Source organism: Stomoxys calcitrans, chromosome 2, assembly GCF_963082655.1.
Source record: "Stomoxys calcitrans chromosome 2, idStoCalc2.1, whole genome shotgun sequence".
Classification (NCBI taxonomy): Eukaryota; Metazoa; Arthropoda; class Insecta; order Diptera; family Muscidae; genus Stomoxys; species Stomoxys calcitrans.
This window is the reverse complement of record NC_081553.1, coordinates 115315396-115327505: the sequence shown is the minus strand read 5'-3', so window position 1 is coordinate 115327505 and position 12110 is coordinate 115315396.

Sequence of the window (12110 nt, the reverse complement as noted above, 5' to 3'; positions counted from 1 at the left end):
TCGATCTTGGATCTTGATTTCTTGAGAGTCTAGAGGGCGTAATTATTATTCGGTTTCGATGAAATTTTGCATGAGATGTTTTGTTATGACTTCCAACAACTGTGCCAAATTTGGTTCAAATCGGGCCACAACCTGATATAGCTGCCATATAAACCGATCTGGGATCTTGACTTCTTGAGCCTCAAGAGGGCGTAATTATTATTCGATTTGGCTGAAATTTTGTACAACGGCTTCTCACATGACCTTCAATATACGTGTCAAATATGGACTGAATCAGTCTTCAGCCTGATGCAACTCCCCTATAAACCGGTCTCCCTATTTTACATTTTGACCCCTTAAAGGCCCAATTCTTATTCGATTTTGCTGAAATTTTATATATATACTTCTACTGTGATCTCCAACACTCAATTCAATTAGCATAGCAATTCTTTTCTTTAAACCTTTTTTTGTCTAAAAAGAGATATCGGGAAAGAACTCGACAAATGCGATCAATGATGGAGGGTATATTAGATTCGGCCCGGTCGAACTTCGCACGCTTTTATTTGTTATCTTTTCATAGCAACATTTCGTTACCTCATGTGTGGAATGTACACAAGTGGTGGAGGGGGATATTTTGTTTTTTTGCAATTGCGTGTGATGCCGTTAACTGTTACTTTGGAATTTTTGTTTTGTTTAATCATTTGTAAGACATTCGTCAAGAAATCGGTTCGAAATCGTTTACGAATTTGGTCCCAATTCGGTGCGACTTAAAATTTCCAATCCCAATTTCCCTGGAAGTTTGGTCCAAAATCGGTGCATATGGCCGTATTGTTCCGACAATATTACAACCATATCTCTCGTTTTTAGTTATGATGACGGCAAGACATTGGATCCGATATCGGTATCAGAAAATTTAGTTTGCTGCATCTTTCAAAAGTTGCTGTTGTGTGTTGTTGTGGTTTCGAGAGTTATACAACAGCAGCGGCTCTCGCTGTTACTATGGTGTGTCCAGGTTCGAATACCGGCCGGGTTCCGCCGAAATTTGTTTTTCAAGTTGTTTTTGCATTTTAAGGCGAAGGTCATTATTTTGCAATTCTCATTTTTTTTTTCTTTTTCAACACGAGCTTTATGATCGAAGAATTTGCAATGAAGAGGTAAAGCCAGAAAAAAAGTAAAAGTATTATTGGGATGCATTGTAACACTTCGAAATATTCGTCTAAGACCCCTTATACAGCTCCGATCCGATTCATAACCTTATATAAACCGATCTCGTATATTGAGCCTCTGGAGGGCGCAATTTTTGTCCGATTTGGCTGAAATTTTGCACGAACTGCGTAATATGGTTCGAATCGGCTCATAACCTCATATAGCTCCCATATAAACAGATCGACTTCTTGAGCCGCTAGAGAGCGCAATTATTATCCGTTTTGACTGATTTTTTTTTAAGTGTTTTTTTTTTAACTTTTATCAATTTTTATCCACTACCTTCAATTATTAATTCAATCCAATAGAGCCTAATGTTCATTTATTTGTGGACACATGACTGTGTGTATTTAAAATATTCTCCATGCTGCTGTTTCTGTATTGATATTCAAAAAGGCTTTTCTTAATGACAAACTACAAAGTATTTATGTGGTGATCCTCCTTGGAGATTTGATAAAATATTAAAACTTGTTTCAAAGCACAAAACTTGTGGAGAATTTATTGCTGGGTAAATGTCCATGATATATGTCTGTATTAGAGTGTCCCAAAAAACACAAAATATTTTTATTGAAACGCATATCCTCCTCTTTTCCTTTCTGAAATTGAACTTCTAATCAATTATTTTGGAAACGGGCAAGAAAGGCAACTCTTGACCTATACACCTGCAAGAGAGTTATCGGCAAAGTTCATGAGTTTAAACCGCGAGTCGTGCATCGGATGAATGGGTGGACGGCGCTTCAAAAGCCCATCTGGCTTATTGTGCATCACAGCCGCACTGAGGACCACCCCATCTGATGCACTGCATTTGATGCAACATCTTATGCCTCTGGCTAGATAAATTGCTGCCACCACTGCTGTGAGACTAAGTGAGATTTCCTTTTAGTTATGCAGCGGTTATGCAAACTGTGTTATCCTTGATACAATGCCCGATATTCCAGGCAGTGTGGATTACATATTGCCTGAGACGCCTTTTGATAACAGAAACTGCAGCTTCAATCCTAACAGGGCCGATTGAATCTAAAACATCCCTAGTAGTAGAACATATGTAGACTTCTATACGGATGGTTCCAAACTAGAAGGCCAGGGGGAATTTGAGGTGTACTCTGAAGATCTAGAACTGGTTATATCGGGAAGGTTACCCGACCCCTACAGTGTGTATCAAGCAGAGATCCTTGCAATTAAGGAAGTGGTGGCATAACGGCGATTGACATAAATATCTTCTCAGACAGCCAGACAGCCATTAAATTCCAGGAGAACGCATTTCTGAACACTGGAACCGCCCTCGACTGTCGCAGGTCTCTCAACGAGATGGCGGAACAGTTCAAAATTCACCTGTTCTGGGTGCCGGGTCACAGAGATATCCCAGGAAATTGTAAGGCGGATGAACATGCAAGACAAGCAACTATCCCACACATTCCATAGATACTATGGAATGCCTCCAGCGGCATGTAAGCTAAGTTTTCGGGACCAGGCCAGAAGGACAACGAAAGATAGATGATCACAAAGACTAGAAGAGGTCTAGCATTTTAATGTCACTGATTATAACAGTCATCTCAGTCATTGTGTCCGTCATAACAGGTCACTGTCTAACCGGAAAACATGCTGACAGACTGAATGTTGCCAGCAACGACTTTTGCAGAAGCTGTGAGGTCATCAAATAAGAAAAGACTATAGAACACCTTTTGGTTTTCATTTCTTTGAGAACCTGTCCGATTTAGCGAATGTGAACATTCGCAAGTTGTTGGGCGTTTTAATCTGAATGTTTCACAATGAACGAAAACGTTTAATTGAATTGAATTGATGACAGACTGCGATTTAAACCTAACCTAATCCGATGGGAGTGTGTCCCAAATTGACAGTCAAAATGAGCATGTGAACATTCACAGGTTGTTGGGCTTTTTAAAGATATCTGGATGGTTCCACGTTAGGATCTTGAAGGTATCCTCCTTTTACTGTCCCAGTGGTATCACAATCGACGAAAACTTATCTACCGACTGCCACTTAATCCTAACCTATGATAGGTTAGGTTAGGTTAGGTTAAAAAGAGGGTGCAGATATTATTCCGCCTCATACCACTATGGACACACACCAAAGCCTGTAATCGGCTTGTTGTGAGCTCTAAAAACTATAAAGTAACTTCTGAGAAGAAAATTTTAAGTTAGGAATTCCGAGCTACTTACAAAATCCTTAATTGTTTTCCATACCAATCCCCGCAATGACAAAGGAAATGTTCCAACGTTTCTTCCCCATATGCCCTACACATGCTATCACTTGCCGCACCGATTTTACATAAGTGAGCTCGAAGTCCTATGTGTCCCGTTATGATACCAATAGTTGTATTGACCTCCTTCTTACTTCCTTTCAGTAATATCCTCGTCGTCGCACGATCTGGATCCCCCATAGGATTTTCGCCGTCCTACCGAACGTTTCGCTGTTCTATTGGGTTGCCCAAAAAGTAATTGCGGATTTTTCATATAGTCGGCGTTGACAAATTTTTTCACAGCTTATGACTCTGTAATTGCATTCTTTCTTCTGTCAGTTATCGGCTGTTACTTTTAGCTTGCTTTAGAAAAAAAGTATATTTGATTAAAGTTCATTCTAAGTATTATTAAAAATTCATTTACTTTCTTTTAAAAAATCTGCAATTACTTTTTGGGCAACCCATACAATGTTGCATGCGCATTCGTCGCCCACTCCCTTAACTCGGACTGCTTATGGTTAACCAAGTTTATTGACGGCAGTCCTCTGGCCTTCACCGCCAAATCGTCTGCCCTTTCATTTCCCCTTACTCCGTTATGGCCCGGCACTCAAACGATGCGGATTTTGCCATACTCAGAGAAGGTGGTAATCTTCTTCTTATACTGCAAGACTGTTCCTGACCTTAACGTCCTGCTTGTTATTGCCCTTATGGCCTGTTTACTGTCGGTAAAGATGTTCACAATGGACGTCCTCGCGTTAGCACCACACCACTTTACGCATTCCGTGATTGCCTGCAGGACCGTATTATAGTATGGCAGTCTAAAACAGATCTCAGTCCCTGAGTTCTCAATGGAAACCCCCAGGCCCACTCTGTCCTCTAGCTTTGATCCATCCGTTTAACATAATCTTCCAGATGACAATACTAGGGTTTCGTCAATCCCAGACTGTGCCGATGGCAGCAGTGCCTCGCACTCGACTTCAAGGTTCGTCTCAAGTATCCGATCGAAGACCTCTCGCCTTCATTCCAGGTTTCCCATCGTCGCCTCGATTATACCGCGATGGTATGAGCTGCTCTCATCCTTTTCCATCCCATTCTCCCTTCGCTTTGAGTCTCATAGCCGTAGTGGCTGCCTCACACTTAAACTGTATGTCAATGGGTCGGATATCTGGAATAGTTTTCAGTGCCCTAGTGGGCGGGGTCCTCATCGCTCCGCCTATGCCAAGACATCATATTCTCTGAACCTTTTGAATGGTCTTTACGTTGCACTTTTGCTCCATCGCAGTCCACCTAACTACTTAGACGCAAGTAAGCATTGGTCTAATCATGCTCCTGTAATGCCAGTGGATTGTCATCGGTTTAAGGCCCCATTTCGAACCTGTTGGCCACTATGCCCAATATCGGTGAGCCTTCTCAGTACGCTCCTGTATGTGACACTTCCAATTCAGTTTCCTGTCCTAGATCACACCTAAGTATTTGACCTCGTCAGATATCGAAATCGTCTTACTGAGGAAACGTGGTGCGTTAAATTGGCCCACCTTCGTCTTCCTCGTGAACTGGCATATTTCAGTCTGCTCTGGATTAACATTGAGACCTCTGGCTCTAGCCCAATCATATGCCATATGCAAGACCCTTTCGGCCCTTCTGCACAGCTCGTTCGGATCCTTACCCCTTAGAAGTATTATAACATCGTCTGCGTAGCAGACGGGTTGAAATCGCTCCTCAGTCAGCATTCGTAATAGGTCATTTATGGTGGTCATCGATAAAATGCCCCACTGTGACGTGCCTTGTGCCGCTTTCTCCCTTATATTTGTGCCATGGGAGACACAATTTATCCACCTGTTCCTTAGCATATGATTTATCCAGTCTCTAAGGACCAGGTCCACCCGGTACTGGTCTAAGGATTGGATCAGTGTGTCGGTCCGCACATTGTTAAAAGCCCCCTCGATGTCCATGCATACCGCCAGGGTGAACGCTTTGGCATCGAAGGATTTTTCTACTTTATGCACAACCTCGTGCAGGGCAGTCTCCACCGACCTTCCTCAAGCCTAAACTAACTTTGGCAAAAATGTATAGCTCTTGTCTATCAAAGCGATCTCCACCATGAGTACAAAAAAGCAACAGACAGACAATCAGTAGGGCAAGGATACGCGGTCATAAAATTGGGTTTTTATTTAATGAGGCCCATTTGCAATCCAAAATTTCTCCTTTATAGCATGGGACGGTCTAATATATATTTTTGTGAAAAGATGGGATGTTTTGCTCTCTGTATGTGTCAATGAGAGTGTAACCAACAAAGTTTGATTCGAAAGAATGCCAAAAACTAAAGCAAGCCTCGAGTGAAAGGTAAAGAAATTTAGAAAATATAGACAAACACACCAAATATCATAACGATTGAATCCTATTAAAAATATTTTTACTTCTCAATCATAGCCACATAAAATTTTATTAAATTTTTTGTCATACGAGTCCTTGGTTAACTCTCACCATGGGGGAGATAAAAGAATTCACGTTGCATCATTACTCCTTCAGAAATGAAGTTTCATATAAATATCTGAAGTTTTTGCATTTTGTTTTTTTACAATTAAAAACTTTGCCTCACTATGTTTTGGTTAAAGCTTTCCTTCCGACATCACGTTTTGTTAATGAAAACTTATCTGGGGAAAATTAAAAAATGCAAAAATTATGAAAATTTTGCACATAAAATGATACGTTTATCACTTCACTACTGGCATGACTTGGCTCTACCTTTCTTTCGTACGAAAAATCTCAAATGCAAAGAGGATGCAACGAATAAATATGGGAGAGAGAGAGAGCGCGGAAAAAAAATCCTGTGTATGCACAAGTAGTTAAAATTAAAAATTATGGGTTTAGTTGGACATGAAATAATTTCTAAGTTTTCCATGAAAAATTAATTAAATTATGGAAATTTGACAACAACACCACCACCTAGACCGCAACACAAGGAAAGCATCACCTGTTTCTCTTCATTTGGTCCTTATTTTTTGTGGCATGGAATTTTGAAGCATAATGAGCCATGGTGGGGCAGAAACCAAATTACCAACTGCCTTGAGTCTGCAACCATCGAATGGTGCAACATGGCTTATGGAAGCAGATTTTAAGAACTAAAAAAGAACGAAACTATGAAATGAGATATTTTTATGTATTCTCCTTGCTGGTCCATAATAAGGAAGTTGGTTGCGTACGTGTGTGTACATTTAATTATAACTTAACTGGAATTTAAAATTACAAATATCTATGGGAACATAAGAAAAATAATATTAGTTTGAAGGTTCATATTTTACTTCATATCGGCATTTCATTGCATTCGCCCTTCAGGGTAGTTACAGGCAAGTGGTGCAGTTTGTTTCCATCTCCCCTGGAAACAAACTGCACCACACACAATCGTTTACGAGCTTGTCGACTGACCCGTTCACCACCACCACCCGGTTTCCCGGAACTCAGTAGAGCCTATCTGCAATCCTCATGGATCGAAGAAACTCCTGCATCTTTTTGGAAATGTTTATGTCTAAACTAGTCTCTATCTGCAACGCCTGACTGTTTGCGTATATCGTGACAATCTCCTCGGGCCGCAACTCCCGCATCGAAAGTCTATCATAGCGATGTCGGCGTTCATGTTTATGTTTTACCTAGTCTCTAACTCACGTGGCCTGACCCCAGAGCCTTCTGCAACGCCTGACTGTTCATACATATCGTGACAATCTCCTCGGGCAGCAACTCCCGTATCGACAGTATATCACAGCGATGCCGGCATAGCAGGCAGTTTCAAATCTATCTTCAGTTAGGATCCACCATTCATGATGTTCACCCCTGTGGTGAGCCCTGTTAGACCTGACAATTTATCCACCTTTTCCTTAGCATACGGGTTATCCAGTGTCTAAGGACTTTGTCCTCTGGTAATCGAAGTTATACTTCAATGAATGCCAATAGCCTTCTTGCAGGTAAACGAGTACATATCCCAAAACGCCACGCAATGGTTTTCCAACCAATTTTATTATCGTATCTTAATACGATACCCTCCACCATGAAATTCAGTTGTCAATTTCTTGACACGGTTTCTTTTTATAGGCAGAAACTAAAAATGGAATTAAGTGGAGATCATGATTCAGTTGAATCGAAACATCGTTTTGTATGGGAGTCATATTAGGTTGAGGACCGATTCGGAGTTAGATGTTAGAGTGTTTTGGATGTTGAAGGGCATCAAAGGTATTTTTGTGAAAAATTTGAGCCAAATTGGCTGTCAATTGATCCCCCTAGCGAACCAAAAAGTGGGTTTTCAATGTAAACCCTCAGGCTTACTATGTCCTCTAGCTTTGATCCTTCCGTGTAACATGGCAATACTAGGGTTCCGTCAATCCAAGACTGTGCCGATGGCAGCAGTGCCTCGCACTCGACTTCAAGATTCATCTCAGGTATCCGATCGGAAACCTCTCCACTTAATTCCAGGTTTGCTATTGTCGCCTCGATTATACGGCGATGGTATGAGCTGCTCAAATCCTCAATCCATTCTCCCATCGCCTTAAGTCTCATAGCCGTAGTGGCTGCCTCACACCTAAACTGTATGTTAGTGGGTCGGATATCTAGAATAGGCTCCAGTGTCCTAGCGGGCGTGGTCCTCATCGCTCCGCATATGCCAAGACAACATGTTCTCTGAACCTGTTGTATGGTCCTTATGTTGCACTTTTTCTCCATAGCAGTCCATCTAACTACTGAGGCGTAAGTAAGTATTGGTCTAATAACGTTCCTGAGAGCCAGTGGGCTATCCTAGGATTCAGGCCCCATTTGGAACCTGCAGCCCGTCTACATAGTGCCCAACATCTGTGAGCCTTCTCAGTACGCTCCTGAATGTGACACTTCCAATTCAGTTTCCTGTCCAAGATCACACCTAAGTATTTGACCTTGTCACACATCGAAATCGTCTTATTGAGGAAACGTGGTGCGTTAAATTGGCCCTCCTTTGTCTTCCTCGTGTACAGGCATATTTCAGTATTCTCTGGGTTAACATTGAGCCCTCTAGGTCTAGCCCAGTCATATGCCATATGCAAGACCCTTTCGGCCTTTCTGCATAGCTCGTTCGGATCCTTACCTCTTAGAAGTATTATAACATCGTTCAAATCCCTCCTCAGTCAGCAACCGTAATAGGTCATTTATGGTGGTCACCCATAGGAGTGGCGATAAAATGCTCCCCTGTGGCGTGACTTGTGCCACTTTCTCTCTGATATTTAAGCCATTGGACACACAATTTATCCACCTGTTCCTTAGCATATGGTTTATCCAGTCTCTGAGGACCGGGTCCACCCGGTACTGGTCTAAGGATTGGATCAGTGTGTCGGTCCGCACATTGTTAAAAGTTCCCTCGATGTCAATGCATACCGACAGTGAGTACGTTTTGGCATCGAAGGAATCTTCTATTTTATGCACAACCTCGTGCAGGGCAGTCTCCACCGACCTTCCCTTGACATAGGCATGCTATTTGTATTTGAGCAGTTCGCTGGATGTCATACTCTTTATCATTAATGTCCATAATACGTTCCATGGTTTTGAGTAGAAAGGACGTAAGGCTTATGGGTCTGTAGACCTTTGGTGTCCTAACATAAGTCAATGTGTCAAATTTCAGTGAAATCGGATTATAAATGCGCCTCTTATAGGGCCAAGACTTTAAATCGAAATATCGGTCTATATGGGAACTATATCCAGATCTGAACCGATTTAGGACAAGTTTCAGAAAAATTTCGTAGAGCCTAATACAACTCACTGTCCCAAATTTCGGCGAAATCGGACAATGAATGCGCCTATTATGGGCCCAAAACCTTAAATCAAGGATCGGTCTATATGGCAGCTGTATTCAAATCTGGACCGATCTTAGCCAAATTGAAGAAGGATATCAGGTGGCAAAACACAACTCACTCGAAGAATAAATGTGGCTTCTATGGGCCTAAGACCCTAAATCGGCGAATCGGTCTATATGGGGGCTATATGAAGATACCCCTCTTTGGAGCCATATTAAATTATATGGAACATACTATGGATTCAAATAAAGATTTCAAGCATTTTTTTGAATTGTATGCGTTTCTTTTTCCATTCCGTTTGCAACACATTGAAATATCCATTTCCGACCCTATAAAGTATATATATTCTTGATCAGCGTAAAAATCTAAGACGATCTTGACATGACAGTCCGTCTGTCTGTTGAAATCACGCTACAGTCTTTAAAAACAGAGATATTGAGCTGACATTTTCACAGGCTCTTTTAATGTCCATAAGCAGGTTAAGTTTGAAGATGGGTTATATCGGACTATATCTTGATATAGCCCCCATATAGACCGTTCGGCCGATTTAGGGTCTAAAGCCAATAAAAGTCACATTTGTTATCTGATTTTGCTGAAATTTAAGGCAGTAAGTTGCGTTGGACCCTTTGACATCCTTCGTCAATTTGGCCCAGATCAGTCCAGATTTGGATATAGCTGCCATATAGACCGATCTTCCGATTTAGGGTCTTGGGCCTATAAAAGTCACATTTATGATCCGATTTTGCTGAAATTTGGGACAGTGAGTTGTCTTAGGCCCTTCGACATCCTTCGCCAATTTGGTTCAGATCGATCTAGATTTGGATATAGCTGCCATATAGACCGATCCTCCGAGTTAGGGTCTTAGGCCCATAAAAGCCACATTTATTATTATTCGATTTTGCTAAAATTTGGGACAGTGAGTTGTGTTAGGCCGTTCGACATCCTCCGTCAATTGGGATCGGTCTAGATTTGGATATAGCTGTCATATAGACCGATCCCCCGATATGGGGTCTTAGGTCCATAAAAGGCGCATTTATTATCCGATTTTGCTGAAATTTGGGACAGTGAGTTAAGTTATGCCCTACGACATACTTCTGTAATATGGAACAGATCGGTTCAGATTTGGATATAGCTGCCATATAGACCGATCTCTCGATTTCAGGTTTTGGCCCAATAAAAGGCGCATTTATTGTCCGATGTCGCCGAAATTTGGGACAGTGGGTTGCGTTAGGCCCTTCCACATCCTTCGTCAATTTCACTCAGATCGGTCCAGATTTGGATATAGCTGCCATATAGACCGATCTCTCGATTTAATGTTGTAGACCCATAAATGGCGCATTTATTGTCCAATGTTGCCGAAATTTGGGACAGGTAGTTAAGTTACGCCCCTCCACATATTTCTGTGGAGGGGCGATCGGTCTATATGCCCACATATAGACCGATCGGCCGATATAGGGTTTTAGGCCCATAAAAGCCACATTTATAATCCGATTTTGCTGAAATTTGGGACAGTGAGTTGAGTTAGGGCCTACGACATCCACCGTCAATTTGGTCCAGATCGGTTCAGATTTGGATGTAGCTGCTTATAGACCCATCTCTCGATTTATGGTTTTGGCCCCATAAAAGGCGCATTTATTGTCCGATTTAGCCAAAATTTGGGACAGTGAGTTGTGTTAGGCTCTTCGAAATTATTCTGCAACTTGGCCCAAGTCAGTTCAGATTTGGATATAGCTGCCATATAGACCGAAATCTCGATTTAAAGTCTTTGCCCCATAAAAGGCGCATTTATAATCCGATTTCACTGAAATTTGGCACAGTGACTTATGTTAGGCTTTTCGACATCCTTGTCGTATATGGTTCAAATCGGTTTATTTTTAGATAAAGCTACTAAAAGGACCAATTTTATTGTTAAACACAATTGAACAATGACTTGTTCTTATTAGTATTTTGTCCAAATCGGGACATATTTCGATATAACTGCTATAGGCTACAAAAGATTATAGTGACAGTGTGCAAACCCTTATATCTATTTCTGCAAAAATAGTTATAGCAACTAGAAAATGTCTTCCAGCACTGTGACCCCTATTCTTATCCCCATGTAATTTACGTATATGGTTTAAAATTACACTAGCTTCCCTTGAAGATAAATATACACAAGACTACCTAAGCTTGCCGTCTATGCGACGCACTCAATCTATTTTATAAAGTTTTGTATATAAAGGCTTTACTTTTTGTATATGAATAAAATCAATCACTTTGGATTTGCTTGCTGCTGACTAAGGAAAACCCTTGCATCCAAGTATGAGTTAATACCATGCGCAACACTAGGTGCTAAAGATGCCACTGAAATTCTTACTCACACACATATGCGTTGCACCCTGCACCCATAAAAGCCTGCAATACTGTGTTGCAGTTGCTGCAGTTCCCTACGCCATTATAATGTTATACATATACTACTTAGCTCTAATTTAATTAATCTTGTAGCATGTACAGATTTCGTAAAAGTACACTAATACCTTAACTAAATAACAAGCAGCTTCCTTACAAAACACAACACTTTTTAATACAACACATGCCCACATACATTTATGCTGCATCCTTAGGTGATGGGTTATCTAATTGTTACTAAATATTTTCGAAATTTCAATCCATGTATTGGGTTGCCCAAAAAGTAATTGCGGATTTTTCAAAAGGAAGTAAATGCATCTTTAATAAAACTTAGAATGAACTTTAATCAAATATACTTTTTTTACACTTTTTTTCTAAAGCAAGCTAAAAGTAACAGCTGATAACTGACAGAAGAAAGAATGCAATTACAGAGTCACAAGCTGTGAAAAAAATTTGTCAAAGCCGACTATATGAAAAATCCGCAATTACTTTTTGGGCAACCAATATATACCTATGAGGTCGTTAATTGAAAA